General features: G+C 41.0%; 1 protein-coding gene and 1 pseudogene across 2 annotated transcripts in view; both read right to left on the bottom strand.

Annotated features, from left to right (window-relative positions):
- STXBP6 (syntaxin binding protein 6) overlaps window positions 1–20277 on the bottom strand; it is a 281718-nt gene that overhangs the window by 63248 nt on the left and 198193 nt on the right. The gene's annotated exons all lie outside the window — the stretch shown is intronic.
- Window positions 2689–7319, bottom strand: LOC138844544 (hsc70-interacting protein pseudogene; annotated as a pseudogene).

The raw sequence follows: 20277 nt of genomic DNA, 5'->3' as shown, positions 1-20277 counted from the left end.
CAGCAGCTCTCTTCAGGAAAAAGTCAGACTTGGTATAAATTCAATGTACATTCTACCTAGGAGGGCTGCTAAGAAGCAGTTTTAGAGCTCAAATACCCTTGAGGTGGGCAGAGACGGGAACACTTCTGCAGCCTTTTCTCCCTTTACTTGCTCTGCAGCTATGGGCCAGGCTCTCACTCGCTGCTGAGGGAGGAAGGACCTGGTCCTGTGTCCCCCAAGAGCATGTGTCCCACTGCTGAGCATGGCCTTTCAACGCATATACTTAATCCAAACTAAGCAGTGTCTAAATACACATCCCAGTGTGAAGAGACTATTCCAAAATACCCCAAACCAACTAAATAACTAAAAAACAAAACAATTAAAAGGGGGGGGGGCAGACGACTAAAACTTGAAGGAGGCAGATAAAGAGAATTTTTAAAAATTTCATTTTGAAGCCACATTTTACTTTTAATGTAGCTAGAAATATCCAGCAACTATATATTTTAGATAGAAAAAACTCATTTTCTTTCCCTTATAGCGTCATTAACATAAGAACAGAACATTTCTGGTTTAGAAATGATATTGATGTTAAATCAACAACAGGAGTCACTGTGCACTTACTCCCCATGTAGCATCTCTGTCCTTAATGTGTTGTACAATGTAAACTTACGGTATAACTAGCACTCAAACAGTACTTTATACTTTGTGTTTCTGTGTGGGTGCAAACTGTTGAAATCTTTACTTAGTATATACTAAATTTATCTTCTGTATATAAAGATAATTGAAAATGAATCTTGATGAAGAATGGGATGGCAGAGGGAGTGGGAGATGGGATGGTTGCGGGTGGAGGGTGGTTATGGGGAGAAAAAGCTGCTATAATCCAAAAGTTGTACTTTGGAAATTTATATTTATTAAATAAAAGTTAAAAAATGATACTGAGGCTCAATGGAACTGAAGAATGTATTTTGTATCTGTGGAACTTAAAATTCTAAAAGCACAAGGTGTGTTTTTGGAAAAGCAGTTTTATTTTTACCCCATTTATGCTAATTCTGCAATATTAGAATATAATTAGGCAATGTATATTTAAGGAAATTAAAGAAGGAACCCAGAATTAGCTTGTCTTTCTGAATTAAGCACAGAATGTATTGGAAATTTTGAGAAAGGAAGTTTATATGGTTAATGCTTCTATAAGATTAAAAAGCATGATTTTTAGTGTATAGCCTTTTCTCATTTATCTAACAGATGTATTTCTGTCTGCCTATGTATAGCAAAGGGTTACAAATCCAAATAAATGTATTTATGACTGCGGGGTGTGCTATTTCAGAAATCTATTTCATGCGATTTATCATTTTCTTTATCCTTGTAGGGAAAGGGAGAAAGAGCAGAGTTGGGGGTATGGCTGCAGTATTTAAAGAAGAGGTGAACAAGAGGACAATGCTTCTTTCACAGTGCCAACAGCTCCGCAATGAATAGCCGTGGCTGGCATCTATTGTATAATTCATGTTGGGTGAAGAAGTTAAGTTCTTCTCTACGGATCTCAATTAATTAAAGTCTTATACTCTTCAAAATATCAAGATGAATAGTATAAAATAAACTCTTGACTGCAATAGGTATTTCCTAAGTAGAATGTTTTTTAATATGACAAGGTTTAGCCAGAGTAGGAGTCTAGCACTTAAACAGGCAATTTCATGGCCAAGTAAACTACAGCTGTTAAGGGTATCACCCTACAGTCACCATATGTATTACATATTAAATTAAATCCAGCAATAAATGTGTTTTCACAATTATGCTGTGAGGATGATAGCAGCGATGATGCCAGCAGAGGAGAAAGAGGACTATCTGTAGCTTAAGAAGATTGAGTGGGAAAGTATGACAGATGGGGTTGGGCATTTTGCAACCAGGAAAGGTAATTTTAAACACAGAAATATAAAAGGAAAACTACTCCCTTATTTCTTCTATGTGGAAGTAATATGAAAAATGTATTAATACACTGAACAAGAATAGAGCTTAGAAATCCAACTCTTATAGCATTATTAAAAAATATCCCTTTACCATAGTGCAAGATTTAAATGCAACCTGCACATTTAAAACATATAACACACAGTAAGAATTCTGTGCTCTGCCAGGTACTTCCAGCACCTATACAGGTCTTAGCGAGATACTAGGAGTCTCAACAGTTTAATCAAAAGGAATCATTTATTAAAATATATCATACTTGTGTATTTGTACTGAAGTTGCCCGTACTCAAATATCTCCCTTGCCCAGTAATCCAAAGGGAAAAACTCAAAATAACTAATGAAGAAAAATGTAGGAATTAACAGTTTTTTTACTTTGTTTTGCATATTTTTAAAGCTTAAAATGTTTAGTTTGTGATTTCTAGTAGGAAAACATTATCTGAATGAATACCTTAATGATGAACCACTGTAAAATGTTCCAGCAGCATTTGGCAAGGCAGAGGGGTTTAGATTATCTCCATCCCAGCTCTTTTGAAGAGAACATCAGAGATGCACTGGTTTGTAGTATTGCAACACCCATTAAATGACCAAACTTGCTTTTCTTTTAACAAGTTTTTTTTTTTTAAAGATTTCTTTACTGATTTGAAAGTCAGAGTTACAGAGAGGAGGAGAGGCAGAGAGAGAGAGAGAGAGAGAGAGAGAGAGGTCGGTCGGTCTTCCATCCACTGGTTCACTCCCCAGTTGGCTGCAATAGCTGGAGCTGTACTGATCTGAAGCCAGGAGCTTCCGGGTCTCCCCTGTGGGTGCAGGGGCCCAAGGACTTGGGCCATCTTCTACTGCTTTTCCAGGCCACAGCAGAGAGCTGGATCAGAAGAGGAGCAGCCGGGACTCAAACTGGTGCCCATATGGGATGCCAGCACTGCGGGTGGTGGCTTTACCTGCTATGCCACAGCACCAGCCCCTAACAAGGCTTTGATGGAAGGGCATTATGATCTCTAAATTTGGCTGAGAGTTTACTGATGAGATTTATAACTTTGGGTTTGTTCTGATATTTGGACATATTTGCGGGGTTCTGGAGCGCATCCTGGAAGGCTCCCATAACTTCTGGATCCTGCATGGCTGCAAGAACTCTGGATCAGAGAACTTCTTTGAGTCCAGGCATTCCTGCCATTTCCAGGCATGCCCCTCCCATTCCAGGCATCCTCCAGGAAAAGTACCAGGCCCCCTCAGGGAAGGCACCTGGAAAAGAGCCACACGGAGCTCCTGACTGTCCTCTGTCTTCTTCCTCCCTCTGGTCTCTCCTGTTCTTCTTGAGGCTTTTGAACCCTTTCTTTTCATTCTCTGATCTCTTACTCCTCACATTTTTGCTCACGTTATTTCTGGTGTTCTGCGATATTCTGTGCCCTTGGTTGAACTTTCAGCAGTGTGCTAGCGTCTCCATCTAATCCAATTCACAGGTAAGGGCAGGATCATGGGCTCCTTATTCCCCATGGCCAGAAGTCTGTATGCTTTCCCTGACCCCTTGTGAGGCTGAGCTGTATATGGGTTTATTTCAAAGGTTCTGTCTCAGATGCTGCATTTGGCTTTGGTAATCTGATGAAGACACTGGCTCTCTTGGCATAAAGAAGGGGCACGTGAGGATTTGGCTGGAGGGTCCTGTGAACCAGTCAGTGGCTTTCTGCAGCTCTCCATCACGTAGGGCTTCTGTGGCTGTCCCCTTGCATTCATTTACCTGATCAATTGTCTCCTTGGTTTCCTCCACACTTTCATCTCCCATGTCTCCAGGGGCATCACATGTCTGGTTTAATTACACTGTCACTGCCAATTTTAGGAACATTTTCCTCCCTTGGTGGCTCACCCGTCTTTATGTTTTCCCCTGCCTTCCTACCGTCTGTGGATGATTTCCTCCTGCTTCACCTTTATGAGTAGTAGCAGGTACATCTTTACACCCCATGCCCCCCACCTACTTTCTCGGGAAGTGCGTCTCCTTGGTCTGTAGAATGCTTGCATCCTGCTTAGACATTTTCATGAAGGCCCAAAGCAAGGGTACAAGTTCAGGAGGCAGTGGGAGGCAGGGGCACAACTCAGGAGGTTGTGACTCAATACAAAGTTTTCTGATGGACCAGGTACTAAATATGAAATGCCACTGCATTTTCAATAAGTACAAGCTGTCAAATCTAATCACAACTATGTCAAGCAAGGATAGATTTACCACTCTCGGCTCTCTATCCTCTCCACCACCACTTTACATCATGCATTCTAAATGAGGGTATACATTACTGAGCTCTAAAAAAAGGGAATGATGCAACTAAGAATCTGTCACTTTCACTCTTTAGGAAATAAAATCCAGTAGCATGTTCTAGTAAGAACAAAGGTCAAATATTTTAATGAATAGTACCTACAATTAAAATTAGCTGAATTAACTTTGGTAAATGCTAGACAATATCCCTGGAAAGCTAACCATGTATATACTGTATGGCCAAGAAGTTCCAATCCTGTGACTATATCCAATGTAGGTGAGTGCTTGGCTTACTCTCCTGCCTGAGACAACCAAAATCAACAACAACAAAATACAAAAAGTAAGTCAAAATGGATGACATAGCTAAAACTAAAGGTCCAAAGCTACAAAATTTCAGAAGAAAACAGAAAATATTTTTTCTAAAGGTTTATTTATTTGAGAGGCAGAGTTACAGAGAGAGCGAGAGAGAGGTCTTCTGTTCACTGGTTCGCTCTCCAAATGGCCACAACAGCCAGGGTTGGGCCAGACCAAAGCCAGGAGCCAGGAGCTTCTTCTGTGTCTCCCACATGGGTGCAGGGGACCAAGCACTTGTGCCATCCTCTGCTGCTTTTCCAGGCCATTAGCAGAGAGCTGGATGGGAAGCAGAGCAGCCAGGACACAAACCAGCACCCATATGGGATGTTGGTGCCACAGTGCCGGCTTCAGAAGAAAATCCTTGCGACACAGGGATAGGTACAGAATTTTTATATATGGCACTAGAAGCACAATTCATGAAAGAACAAATTAAGTAGAGTGTCACCAAAATTAAAATCCTCTACTCTTCAGGACAATAAAAAGACAAGCCATGAATGAGGAGAAAATATTTGCAAATCTATTGTCTGATAAAGAATTTGTTTTAGGGGAATTTGTCTAAACATCTTAAAACTTATTAAAGAGAAAACAATCCAACAAAAAAATTAAGCAAAACATTTGAGCAAAATCACTAAAGAAGATATGGCTAGAAAAAAAGCATACAAAAAGATGCTTAACATCATTGGTCATTGGAGAAATGCAAATTAAAACCACTATGAAATATTTTAAAAACTAAATTAAAAAGACTGACCATAATAAGTGTTGGCTTGTATACCAGCATTCAGAAAAGCTTTACTTATAATAGTCAAAAACTGGAAACAACCTAGACCTCCATCAGCAGAATGGATAAATCATGGCATATCTACATATGGACTACTACTGAGGAAATGAAAAATAATAAACTACTGATACATACTATGATATGGGTGAATCTCAAGACAATTATACTGAGGGAAAGAAGGCAGACCAAGAAGGATCCACACTGTATGCTTCCACTTATAAAGCCTTTTTTTTAGAAATACCAGTTAATGCACAGGACAGAAAGCAAACTACCTGCACATGGTGGGTGGAATGCAGGAATGTTGAGGGCCAAGAAGGGGTTGCAAGGGAGGGAATACCAAGGGCTACAAAGAAACTTTCAGGGTGATGGACAGTTTACTATTTTATTGTGGTTCTAATTCTACAGGTGTATTCATAATACAAATTTACAAATTACTTTTGGTGGAGGAAGACAGGAGCTTTCTGGACTCCTGAAAAGATTCTGTATGTTGAGGGAGGTGGCCATGCATGGGTTTAAACACAGAAAATTCACTGAAGTGTACATTAAAGAGTTATCTCATGATATATAAATAATATAGTAACAAAAATGGATTAATAATAACAATAACAGCAGGGTTTCAAAAAACCCCCAGAGGTGGTGCTATGAATCTGTAACCACCTACCTGGACAGCTGAATCTCAGCACACCCCTTGCCCTGTCCAGTGCATTCCAAGGTGACTGTCAGTATGAGATCACACCTACCCAAGCATTCTCCACAGAGAAATAATCTGTAAACTTCAAAGCGAATTTATTTACTGCAATTCTGACACTTGATTTTTTGAAAATCTACTTGTACAATTGAGAGCATATCTTATTTGCTAAACTCTCCGTTTGGGTCCATGCTCTGATTTCTGCCTGTCTCTTCTGGAACCTTTCTTGATCAAGTACTCCTCATCTTAGATGAAGCTCCTATCCTCTCTTTTCAGATTGTCCCAGTCTGTTTTGTGTTGCTAATAATACAGCACTGTAGACAAAAGTTATAAAGAAAAAAAGTTAATTATGGCTCACAATTCAAGTCCAAGATCAAAGAAGCTGCACCTGGGATGGCCTTCTTGCAGGCACAGTCCCAAGGAAGTTCAGGGTCTCACATATCAAGAGACAGGGGGCGTATGAAAGAGGCAATCTGGCTTTTATAGCAGACATGTTCTTGAGATAACCCATTAACCCACCTCCTAGTGTCTTACAACAAAGATTATGTTGCAATGCAAGTTTTGGAGGGAAACAAACCATGTTCACTCCATTGCACAGACTTCTACTTGCCTGTGTACAGGCTTAACGTCTTTTCTTACAAGAATCTTTGGTTGACAGAGCAGTCCTCAAACCCTCTGCATTCTTTTGAGAAGTATGGTGGTGAGAGAGACTGAGATGTGCTTCCTCCTTATGGGGCTTCGCTACCCACTCACTCCTCAACTACTCAGTTCTCTGTCTCCTGATATTCTCCAGAAACTGCTCCATGAACATCACAACACCTCCCCAAGTGTAAAACCCACTGCTTTTTCCTCTGTCCTCATCCGCCTGACTTCACTTCTCTGCTCCCTAGATTAGACAAACCCTGCGATGGTTAATTTTATATGTCAGCTTGACTAGGCCAACAGCAGTGCATCTTAAACACTGTATGTCTGTGAGGGTGTTTCCAGATTTAAAAACAAAACAAAACAAAACACCATTTGGGTTAGTAGACCCAGCAGAAGGACATTCTCCACGTGGTTGGGCACCATCTAATCCTTTAAGGACCTAAAGAGAACAAAAGGCAGGGGAAACAGGAATTCTCCCTTTTCTCTTACTTCATCGTTTATGCTGTGGCACAGTTATTTCATCTTTTCTAGCCTCTGGACTGCGATTTTCACCATCAGCTCCCTTGATTTTCAAGCCTTTGGACCCTAACTGAATCGCATCACCAGCTTTCCTAGATCTCCAACGTGTAGATGGCAGATCACGGGACTTCTCAGTTTCTGTAACTGTGTAAGCCAATGATTTATTATTTTTTTTATTTTTTATTTTTTTGACATGCAGAGTGGACAGTGAGAAAGAGAGACAGAGAGAAAGGTCTTCCTTTTGCCATTGGTTCACCCTCCAATGGCCGCCGCGGCCGGCACACTGCGCTGCTTGGATGGCAGGAGCCAGGTACTTATCTTGGTCTCCCATGGGGTGCAGGGCCCAAGGACTTGGGCCATCCTCCACTGCACTCCCTGGCCACAGCAGAGAGCTGGCCTGGAAGAGGGGCAACCGGGACAGAATCCGGTGCCCCGACCGGGACTAGAACCCAGTATGCTGGCGCCGCAAGGCGGAGGATTAGCCTACTGAGCCGTTTCTGTAACTGTGTAAGCCAATGCTTTATAAACCATCTTCTACCAGTAGACAGACAGATATGGCTAGATAGGATATATCTACAGGAAAAGTACATATATTCTACCAGGTCTGTGTTCTAGAGAAATCTAATACAAACCCTAAGATACTCTTTGGATACCACAAGCCCACAAGGCCCAAAAGTGGAAAAGAGGTTGATGTATTCAAGGAAGAGAAAAAAGACCAGGAGGATAAAATAATGGCAAGAAAAGAAAGAATGATTGAGGTCAGAGACCAAAGCAAGTGCAGATCATGGAGGCTCTGATGCACAAAGCTGTGTAAATAGGAAGCAGTGGTGTAATGGGATCTGATTTTTCATTACAAAATTATCCAGCTGCTGCAGGGCAAATGGGTCATTGCAAGAATGTGCACAAAAGCAGGGAAACCCCTCTGGAACTTCTACTGCAACATCCAGGAGAGAGGTCACAGCAATGACTTAGAGCAGACAACAGTAGAGCAGACAGAGAGGAAAGGGGATTGTCTACTCTACTTCCCTTAGCCATCCAACACACACATGGAAATCCTCAAGGTCAGTTCGCAGGTCCCAGTCATGGACAGTGTATTGGAGGCCTCTGTGTACTGAGCACCACATTTTGTGCATGTCAGAATAAAGATCACTCTCTGATTTGTATTTTTATTTATGTGTGTGTGCTGTCTTATCTACCAGGACATAAATATCCAGAGAATATAAGACTAGCTCTTTGTGTTCTCCAAGGTACTTGTAGGGTGCCCTAAATCAGAGTCTTAACTCAAATCTAACTCCAATATGCATCTCACGACGCATCTCCATTCCCATCAGAAATAACCAAGTGTTTGCTGCATTTCTGATGACTGTGGCTAGAAGCACCTCATCCACCCTGTTTCCTTTTCTGGCCTGTCTCTGTTTTTCTCTTTTTATCCAGGGTCATTTAAGGTAATGTAGGGGTGGAGGGTGGAGAGAATAAACAAGCACACCTGACTCCAAAATTCTGACAGGTGGTGAGGGGCAGCTTCTCTCACACACAAAGCCAGCATCTCCGTGACTTCGGCTGCAAATTCCAAGGTGGTGTGCGTTGTTTTGCATTTCATTAGTATTTATGCAGCAGCCTAGGAATCATTGCTGGATTAAATGATGCCACTTGTGTTAAAGGACTGCTTCCAAAGAAAAATCCCGGGGTCTGTCCATTGCACAGCCTTGGTGAAGGTTCAGAACAAAAGGATCAAACACCTGACCCTGTAGTGCTGGGTGAGTGGTGAGCCACTGAGGTTTCTCTACTCAGCTCCCTACTGACAATATCCACACAAATTGCAACGTAATCGGAAGACAAACTGTCTTAATGAGAGGAGGCCCAATTATCAATGCTTGGACGTCAGCTCTTCTCAAAGATCTGCTGTCTTCAAGCCTCCATTTGCTCGTCTCCTGGTATCTTTCCCCGCCTCAGACCTACAGCCTGGGCTAGAGACTGTTTTGATAAGGTCAATAGAATCACAGCAGTCATCGGACTTAGCGGCTACTCCATGACAAAGAGAAAAGCCGCTGCTCTCAGTAAACACCAAAGGCAGCCACAGGGATATGGCTAAATGCTTCTCCAACCTTTTGGTGTCTATACCATGGAATGAGTTCCTCCGTGTTACTGGATGTCACCATGTGTTTCTCACTGGGAAGGTAAGGGTATGATATGCAGAAAATCATTAGCAGGGGTAGCAATCTGGATAGAGAAGGTTTGTACCAAGCAGAGAATTAATTAATTGAAGGCCAATGCCTATCAAACAGCATGTGGGCCTACAATCTTGGAGCTTTTTATCAAATTGTTTTTGTCCCCAAACCTTGGGTTATTCTGACTGAAATTTGGGTCAGAAATCACCACCTTTGCATCACAAAGTGACCTATGCTACTTTTTTTTTTTTTTAAGATTTTTATTTATTTATTTGAGAGGTGGAGTTACAGACAGTAAGAGAGGAAGACAGAGAGAGGAAGGTCTTCCATTTAACGGTTCACTCCCCAAATGGCCACAACGGCCAGAGCTGCACCGATCCGAAGTCAGGAGCCAGGTGCTTCTTCCTGATTTCCCATGCGGGTACAGGGGCCCAAGGACTTGGGCCATCTTCTACTGCTTTCCCATGCCATAGCAGAGAGCTGGATCAGAAGAGGAGCAGCCAGGACTAGAATCATATGGGATGCCGGCACCGCAGGTGGAGGATTAACCCACTGTACCATGGCGCCAGCCCCGACCCATACTAGTTTTAAAGCTAAACTGAATAAGGGGCCAAATATAAAGTCCTTAGATTAAAAAAAATACTAAAAATTATGACTTCCAATGACTCCCTCTAAAGCAGTAATTTTCATTTTTTAATGCAAAAGCTAAAGTTCTGTTCAGCTTATTATACCAATTTGATATAATTAAAGTTCACTTAACTGATTTTATAAATATGGTTTACTCTTCGGCCTATGTAATCACAGTAATACAGAATTAAATGGTCGAAAGATTTCTTTAGAGGTTTATTCTCCACGCCATGTCTTGCCTTCCAAGCTCCAGTAGACAGACGTTTCTTCTTTTATTCCCTTAAAAGTAATCAACAGTTCACCTAATAGTTAACATGTATCACTCATAAGAAACCCTTCTTTCAGGTCAGAATTACATTTATTTGCGTTTGTTTTTATTTTTATACCCTTGAAAATTGTTATGTCAATGGTCTCCAGTTTTCTCATGTTCATTCTCCTCGGTTCATTCTGCCTACCCAAACAGGGCTTTGGTCACCCCACCCCCTACTACCACAAAGCACCACCAACTGTGTTGTCCTCCACTGACCAGAGCTGAGCTCTCCAAGTTCCTTTACTGGACACCGAGAAGATCTAAGAAGAATAGCTTAAAAGTGCATCCCCTGAATGCCAAACAGAACACACCTAATTCACATCCAGCATCAGGAGATCTGAACCCCTCCCTCTTAGAGTTTGCTAGAAAAAGTGCGGTGCTTCATGTCCATGATCTTATTATCTTCCACAATTATTTTTAGGCCTTTCTTTGGCCACCTCCTCTGAGAGATTAGAGGGGAATTGCAATGGACATTTCAGACTGACTTTCTCTACAAGTTGTAGCAGTGTTTCCATCGCTTTATGTTCACTTACTACTACTGTCACATGCAGGAAAGTCCATTGTTGAACTTCTTGGGGACACAGGTAGTTCCTACTCCTCACTAAAGAATTTCATGCCTTAAAGGCAAGACTTCCGCTTTTATTTTTTCTCCAGGCCCCACTTCCATCTTGGCTCATGAAGTCAGATGGAAAAAAACTTGGTACAAATTTGTGCCTGGTCTAGGAAACCAACCATAAGGATGCTGGAGGTGATTCCTAGACACTCTCTAGTGTGAATAAGGATTCCAAATGGGTCTCATAGAATATTCATTCATGAGTAAAATGCAAAATGAGGTACAAAAAAGGGAAAACACCAGTACATTTGTTCCTGTAATACAAACCCATTTTTGGCAAGTCAAGAATTACAGGTAATGTAACAGACCACAGTGACTCAAGTATGCTACTGAATCTTTTCTTGGTTGCTGTGAATTTTGGAGTTCTAAGGCACTTGAGACCCTGGAAAGCACAAACACACAAGCCACACCACAAAACTATAAACAACAGCAAAACCATGTCAAATGCACGTAGATGTAGAAGATGTGACTACCATGATTACTAACAAAGGCTACTTTGGGGTCTGAGGTTGTTACAAGGATAAGACTATTGCCTCTCTGCAGTAGGCTCCCTCTGCTAAGGGTGTCAGTCCATCACTGAGAGTTCTACAGGAAGAAGTCAGCGCACCCTGCAGACACAGGGTGATGTTGAGGGTGGCCGCCCTCTGGGTGATAGACCACTATCTCCAGATCTTCACAATCAGGAAGGAGTCTGTGCAGATGGTCCGAGTCCTTGGTACTGCTGTCAGTGTCTCACCCCAAAGCTGCAGTCATGATGGGTAAAGTCACTCAGGAGCCCCAACAATTCAAGTCTAAATTACAGTATTTATTTCCAGAAAATAAGTCTCAGTATAATTCTTTAAGTAATGCTATGTAGTGGATCACAACTGTCCTTGGGTCCTGGAGGCCTAGCTGGCCCCCATCTCTCCAGCCTCACTCTCTACAACACACTTCCATTGTAGACACTGCCAGAGACTTGACACCACCAGAGTGCCCAGCTGCCTTCAGGGCTTTGCAAGCATCTGCTGCTCCTGTAACTTTTCAGCCTGAGACACCCTCACAGGCACCGGCTGCACATCTATGGCATGCCTGTCCTTCACGGGCCAGCTCCAGACCCTCCCTCTGCCACAGGACTTTCCTCCACAATGCAGACACTCTCTCTCCTTTCCCCAAAATGCTTGGGGGTATTTTCTTTGCAACACTCAGAATGGGATTTTGCTGTACTGAATCTGATATACACACACAAGGGAAATTTGCTGTTTGCAAGCGAATGATTGATCCTGATTGCTAGGTTCTGTTTTCATTTTTAATTTATTAGTTTAAAGCTTTTTTGTGCATCTCTTATTCATTCTGTTCATCTCCTCAGGAAGTATCCCCACCCCCACCCCGCTAACAGGTAGGAATTCAGCCAAATTTGTGACAAATCATCAAAAACTCTAAATCCACAATGCATTAGGTACCTTCAAATGAAAACATATTGCCTAATAAAATTGCAGTAGGATTTTATTATTTATGAATTTTTTGTTACCCTGGGCAAAATAAGATACAATCCTGTCAACTTTAGGGTTTTCAGGTTACATTTGGATGAAAAAAAAAAAAAAGTCAATCAACAAATGGTTGTTACGTATCTGTCCATGGGGGGTTCGACAGGCTAGAAGAGACAGGAGAGTTTTCAGAGGAAGGTACGTTCTAAAGGGAGACTTGAAGAAGAAGGAGAAGCAGAGATCCTCACAAAAGAGGAGGAAATAGCCACTCTCTCTCTTAAGTGCAAGAGAGAGTAACTGTTGGAAAAGCCACATGCCCAGAGAGGGGAGAGTAAAGACTGAAATGGGTACAGGGTGACTGTCAGGATTCTAACGAAATGGACAACGAAAACAATGACTTCTAACTCTGGCCCTCAGCCATTGTGATGTCCCCACAGAAGGAAGTACAGCGAAGGTCACGCCTTCTACATGCGGTATTTAGCTTTCCTCCTCTGTGCTGGGCCAGAGCATCAACTTTCTCCCTTCTCCCAAGGTCTCTTTTGTAAAGAGATTCATTTTGCAGATGAAAGTCCATGCTCTGACTGATGGGAACAATGAGGGCGTGGAGGAAGAACACAGGGACAGAGTCCAAAGATAACAGACACCGTTGAATGGGCCTCAGCTCTGCGCACTGTCTGTTCCTAACACAAGTCAAACAGCCCACGCTCACCAGGGCACCCACCTCACATAGACAAGGTGCCTGATTTTGCTGACAGGCAGGCGTGAAAGACCTCTATTGTCAATTCTGTTGCTCTGTAAATGAGTTAAGGGAAGCATCCATAGGACCACAAGCTAAAATTAGCATATACTGAGCACTCTAAATGAGAACTTCCAAATCTTAACTTAGGGCAATGTTTTTAAGAGATGGGGGTGGGGTAGGGAGGGAGAATCACTGGCTTTGTCCTTGGTAAATGGCTCACTCCCTCTCTCCTCCTTTCGAAGAAGCAAGGATTCCCAGGCCAGAAGCCTGAACTGAGGGTGGGGGAGGCGAGAGGGCATCTCAGCTGTATATTAAAGCTTGGGGCGCAGATACTGATGTCTAATGCTTATGCCCTGGTTTCAGATTTGTTCATTATACTGCTGGCCTCCATTTCTAGCCAACATTTCCATAGTGTTGTTCAGGTACTTAAAAGAGGAGTGTCGAAAGCCTGGTTGCCCCAGTGCTACCCACAGATACAGACCTCATTACGCTACAGACTCCATCCTAGCCATCCCATCTTAGCCACCGTGTTTAAAAGGCTCCAGAGAAAGACAGCCAGCATCCAAATTATGTCCTAAAAGAAATGAGCTCTGTTCACCAAAGCGTAAGCCAGGCAGACAGCTACTACGGTTCAAATGTTATGATAGATGGAAGGTCATTTTAATTCAAAGAGTGAAGCTAATTAAGAGAGGATTTTCTTCATAGAAGTTATTTGCTGAGACAACAAAGTAAAAAGAAATTTGTATGAGAAGACACACAATGTTCCTGCTGGGAGCCTTAGACACGTCCCTTTGCACAGGATCCCATCACTATACAGATCAGCCTGCTCTGCTGTCTCCTGGGAGGAAGAAACCTCTTTCCTACTCCCTGTCAGTGGCACAAACTCATTAAAATGGGTGCAGTGGATGCTAGGCACTTATGTGCTCCTTCATGTACCCACACAGCACAAGAGACATAGGGTTTGGCCCGGAAACTAAGCGATCCCCTCCTTAAAGGAAGCTGGCTGGAAAGGGAATGAGCCTTGTACCCAACAGCTCTGGACTGCAGCTAACTGAGTAATGCAGTGATTCTGAGGGGGCAGCGAGCATCAGAGGGAGAATGCAAAACAGCCGGCAGCAGGTTGGGGTTCTGCCTACTCATCTGTGGACACCGCAGACATGTTCTTTCCCTGTCTGGTCCCACTTCTATCATTTGTGGGAGGAAACCAGGTCAAGGGACACGATGGGCCCCTTCTAGTTTCAACATCCTATGGTTCCAGGAGTCACTTAAGTGCATGCAGTGTCCTGTGATACACCTTCTGTCAAGCCCAGATGTCTAATAAAATCAGAAACAGAGACAATCATTTTAGATAAAAACGGTAAGGCTGATATTTCCAAATAAGAGGAGAAAATGTAAAAGATCTATTCATTAACAAATATCCGACACACAAGAAGTATCTTCAATTCTTTATACCAGTCATAGTTGGAAGACTCACCTGAGATTGATAGACAGATCACCTGTCCTGCCAAACCCTGTGCAATGTGGATTAGGTGTTGTGGGGTGGGTTTAAGGCATGGGGAGGTCTCTTGGCAGGAAGGGAAAGCTATTCTGTTGGGGGTGGCAACTTTCAGAAATTCCCCTGGAGGGAATCATGACTGAATATGAAAAGTTCATGTAAATTTTCTGTCTCACTTAGGAGGAATTTAAACTGCCAACACTCAGAGCATAAAGCAGTGTGACTATTCTTTTGTTCTGGAAGAAATCTGAAGGCACAAATAACATTCATTCAACAAATATTTACTGTGTGCACATTGAAGGAGAGCTGATGCACGCGAGGTGGGAGGGGGAGGGAGAGGATGAGTTGAAAGGCAGAAACAAGGACAAGGTGATCCAAGGTGTCCTTGGATGTGTATGCCTTTCAGAAGAGAAAGGGCATGTTCCTAAGTGCTAAAATATAACCATAATGTGATAAACACCATGATGTGTATTTCTTAACCACCAGCAAGCATATAATCAGGTATGTGGCGGAGGCAAAGAATACACATTGTATAGAGAGGGAGAGTGAGGCAACAAGTATGTGTCTGGTGGACGCAAGACCAGCATCATTTGAATGGCAACCACCAAGATGGGTAAGGCTTACAGGGATCAAGACAAGAGAAGCAAAGCAGATCTGAATCAAACCATCCTTGTGCTTCCATGGCTAAACAGATGGGCCCTCCTATCTAGAAAGGGCTGGTTCACAATACAGAAATGATGCCAACCAGAGTGCAGCTGATTTCTTTTGGATTGTCTTGACCTGGGATGGATCTTAAGACAACTCATATCCTGGACAAGAATCCTAGATACTCCTCTATGTTCAGACTCAATGTTTAGGAAGTAATCTTGCTAAATATGTATTTATATTCAAAAACAGAACCCCAAGCTTCCTGGTCTTGTTTCCTGTCCTTAACACAAAGGCATTATTATTTTCTTGAGAAGGAAATTACTCCAGTATCCCTGTCCAGGCTCTGACACTCTGGTTTGCCCTCAATCTTCTTCCTCTTCGTGAAAGGGCACTCAGAGCTGTAACAATGACTACCAGTGTGGGACAGCACAAGGGGTTTGATGTGGAAGCAGCAGTGATGTGCTTGTGTTTCTGTTTAAATGTTGGGAACGATGTGGAGAGAAAACACTTAGACTATTACTTCCCTTGAGATCTGCTATCCATTAAAAATTCAGCTGCAGGGCTAGGTTCATTGCATTTTAAAATCTAAGTCAAGAGGCTAAAGTTGGCAATTGGGCATTTGGGTATGCAAAGGTACTTACTGGTTTTGAACAATTTCAAGAGGTAATGTTTAAGAACATTAAAAATTAGAGCAATGATGAACTAGATGCAGGTGGAAAGTGAATGAATTCTGGCACTACAATTTAACCACAGCCACGTAGTGTTCTGAGCTGAAGGTAGTCAGTTTTGTTGGTTTTCTTAAAATTTTTTATTTGCCAGGATTATCAAAGTATTTGATTTTTTTAAACTTCGCTTCCCTTCTCACAAAATTTCTTCTTAAAAGTGTTAAATTCATTCTGTAGGTATCTATTTGGAGTGATATGCAGCTGGTATTGCTTTGCCAGTGTAGCCTGGTTAAACAGCAATGAACATCGGTGAGTATATTAGAAATCTGGCCACTCAGGGGGTACCCAGAAGGCAGTCAGCTGGGTGTTTGTTAACTGAATGGAATGGCTCTTTCATGATGATCTATACCTAATGGCCTCAAAGCCAATTATGAATACTCCGCTGCCTGCTGGCCACCTATTCTTTTTAAATAGGCAATACATCCACATTGTTCAAAAACCCTGACCTTTGTGTTCATCTACTGCATTCTTTACTCCCTCTCTTGCAAGCTTTTCCCAGGGTTTATTTCTGTAGAAAAACCAAATATGAGTAGATATTCTCATTTACACAAAAGGAAGGTCACTATATATATTTTCTTTTTTTCCCAAAGAAACCTTATATTTAAGGAGCACAAATTTTACAAGTACAACTTTAGGAATATAGCTATTCTTTCTACCATACCAGCCCTCCCACCACCCCACTTCTACCTCCACTCCCACCCCACCTCCTCCTCCCTCTCCCATTCCTAGTCCTGTTATCCATTAAGATTCATTTTCAATTAACTTTGTATACAGAAGACCAACTCTATACTAAGTAAAGATTTCAATAATTTGTGCACACATACACAAAACAACTGTGTGAGAACATGTTTTACAATTAATTCTCAAAATATAACACATTGAGGACAGAGGTTCTGCATGGGAAGTAAGTGCACAGTGACTCCAGTTGTTAATTTAACAATTAATATTTATCATTCTTATGTATGACATCAGTTATCACCTGAGGATCTTGACATGAGCTGCCAAGGCTACATAAGCCTTTTGAATCCACAATCTCCATCAGTACTTAGACAAGGTCATAAGCAAAGTGGAGGTTCTCTCCTCCCTTCAGAGAAAAGTAGATTCTTCTTTGATGGCCACTTCTTTACCCTAGGGTCTCACTCACAGAGATCCGATCCTTCATGTAGGACTTTTTTTTTTTTTTTTTTGCTATAGTGCCTTGGCTTTCCATGCCTGAAACGCTTCATGGGCTTTTTAGCTAGACCAGAATGCCTTAAGGGCTGATTCTGAGGTCAGAGTGCTATTTAGTGCCATGGCACCATCTGTGTATACAAAGGCTATTGATTTTTGTGTATTGATTTTATATCCTGCTATTTTACCAAACGCTTCTATGAATTCCAATAGTCTCTTGGTGGATTCTTTTGGATTCCATATATATAGAATCATGTCATCTGCAAATAGGGAGAGTTTGACTTCCTCTTTCCCAATTTGTATCCTTTGATTTCTTTTTCTTGCCTAATGGCTCTGACCAAAACTTCCAGGACTACATTCAACAACAATGGTGAGAGTGGGCATCCCTGTCTGGTATTGAATCTCAGTGGGAATGCTTCCAACTTTTTCCACTTAAATATGATGTTGGCCATGGGTTTGTTATAAAACGCCTTGATTGTGGTAAGGAATGTGCCTTCTATACCCACTTGCTTAGAGTTTTCATCATGAAAGGGTGTTGTATTTTGTCAAATGCTTTCTTTGCATCTATTGAGATAATCATATGGTTTTTGTTCTTTAGTTTGCTAATGCAATGCATGACATTGATTGATTTACGAATGTTGAACCAGCTCTGCATATCAGGGATAAATCCCACTTGGTCTGGGTGAATGATCTTTCTTAGGCGTTGTTGGATTTGATTGGCTAGAATTTTGTTGAGTATTTTTGCATCTATGTTCATCAGGGAAACTGATCTGTAGTTTTCATTGTCTGTTGTGTCTTTTCGGGTTTAGGAATTAAGGCAATGCTGACTTCATAGAAAGAATTTGGGAGGATTCCCTCCCTTTCAATTGTTTTGAATAACTAGAAAAGAATCGGAATTAGTTGTTTTCTTCTCTAATATTATTGATTTAGGTCTTTTCTCCTCTCTCTCTCTTTTTTTTTTTTTGTTAATTGGGCCAAAGGTGTGTCAATTTTGTTTATTTTTTCAAAAAATCTGCTCTCTGTTTTGCTGATCTTTTGCATTGTATTTTTGGTTTCAATTTTTGTTGATTTCTTCTCTAATTTTAATTATTTCTCATCTCCTACTAGTTTTGGGTTTGGTTTGCTGTTGTTTTTCTAGATCCTTGGGGTGCATAGGTAATTCATTTATTCGGTACCCTTCCAATTTCTTGATGTAGGCACCAACTGCTATAAACTTTCCTCTTAACACTGCTTTTGCTGTATCCCATAAGTTCTGATATTTTGTATTGTTGTCTTCATTTGTTTACAGAATTTTTTGATTTCTCTTTTGATTTCTTCTATGACCCACTGTTCATTCAGATCATACTGTTCAGTCTCCACGTGTTTGCATATGTTCTAGAGATACATGAGTTGCTAATTTCCAGCTTCAATTTATTGTGGTCTGAGAAGATGAATGTTGTGATTTGATTTTTTTGAATTTTCCAAGATTTGCTTTATGGCCTAGCATGTGGTCAATCCTAGAGAATGTTAAAGGCACTGCTGAGAAGAAATTGTATTCTGCAACTGTAGGATGAAAAGTTCTGCAGATTTCTGTTAAGTCCATTTAGTCTATGGAGTCAAGTATCTCGGCTGTTTCCTCACTGATTTTCTGTCTGGTTGATCTGTTCATTGCTGAAAGTGGGGAATTGAAGTCCCCTTTTACGACTGTTTTGGAGTCTATGTCTCTCTTTAGATCCCTTACCATTTCATTTAAATAGTCAGGTGTCCTGTAATTAGGTGCATATACATTTATATTAGTTATATCTTCCTGTTGAATTGATCCCTTAATCATTACATAGTGCCCTTCTTTGTCTCTTTTAACAGTTTTTGAATTAAAGTCTATTTTGTCTGATATTAGGATGGCTACATGAGTCTTTTTTGGTTTCTGTGGCATGAAATATCTTTTTCCTTCATTTCACTTCCAGTCTGCAAGCATCTTTATTGCTGAGATCTTGTAGGCAGAAAATAGATGGGTTTTGTTTTTAATCCAATCAGCCAGTCTGTGTCTTTTAATGAGAGTTGAGGCCATTTATATTTAAGATTACTGATAAGTAACGACTTTACCCTGCCATTTTCCCATAAATATTCCTATATTTTACTTTGGATTACTTTTGTATTTTTACTCAGAGATTTTCTTCCTTAACCTCTTGTGTATTGATGACCATGTTTCTGTGTAGCTTCAGGTTTCTTCCATAGCTTCAGGCTTTTCCGTGACAGTAAGTCCTTCCTCACTCTAAGAAACCTGCTTATTTTTCAAATTTAATTTTTGTTTATATTGATATTTTCATCCTTTTGGAATTTATGAAGGAATATGGTATAGGGCATGCATTAAACTTTACTAATTGGTGTTTCAGTTTGTTCCATTACCATTAACAGTTCAATTTTCCTTACTGATTTGAGATACTATTTTTACAATATATAAAATTCCCCATGTTCTCATGTTGACTATAAATTCTACATGGGATCCTCAGTGCTACCAGATACCTAATCTAATGCTGGGAGAATCATTTAATTACCTAAACACCTCTTCTTAAACTTCTGAATTTTCTCAGAAGACATCTTGGGACTTTCAGTTCCAAGACATGTTTCATCCTCACTTGTTAATCTTATGCCTAAAATTCAGTAATTTCTTTCTATTTCAGAGGTTATTTGGTATCTGGGCAGATATCTGTGAACAATGAACACTAGTAAGGGACTACTATGCTTATGACTATTTTTACTGCAGTGAAATTGTGAGCAAGAACAAATAATTATAAAAACACACAGACACCAGGGAAATACAAATATAAACCACAATGAGGTTTCACCTCACTCCAGTTAGAGTGGTTATCATCCCCAAATCAAAAATAAATAAATAAATAAATAAATGTTGGCAAGGATGTGGGGAAAAAGATATCCTAATACACTGTTGGTAGGAATGTAAACTAGTACAACCATCATGGAGATTCCTCAGAAATCTGAAAATAGATTTACCATGTGACCCAGTCATCCCAAAGGAAATGAAGTCAGCATATAAAAGAGTTATCTGTACCCTCATGTTTATTGCAACTCAATTCACAATAGCTAAGATATGAAATCAACCCAGATGTCCATCAACTGATGACTGGATAAAAAAAATGTGTTACATATGCACTATGGAAGACT

The sequence above is a fragment of the Oryctolagus cuniculus genome, chromosome 12, assembly GCF_964237555.1.
Source record: "Oryctolagus cuniculus chromosome 12, mOryCun1.1, whole genome shotgun sequence".
NCBI classification, from domain to species: Eukaryota; Metazoa; Chordata; class Mammalia; order Lagomorpha; family Leporidae; genus Oryctolagus; species Oryctolagus cuniculus.
This window is presented reverse-complemented; position numbering and strand designations above follow the sequence as displayed.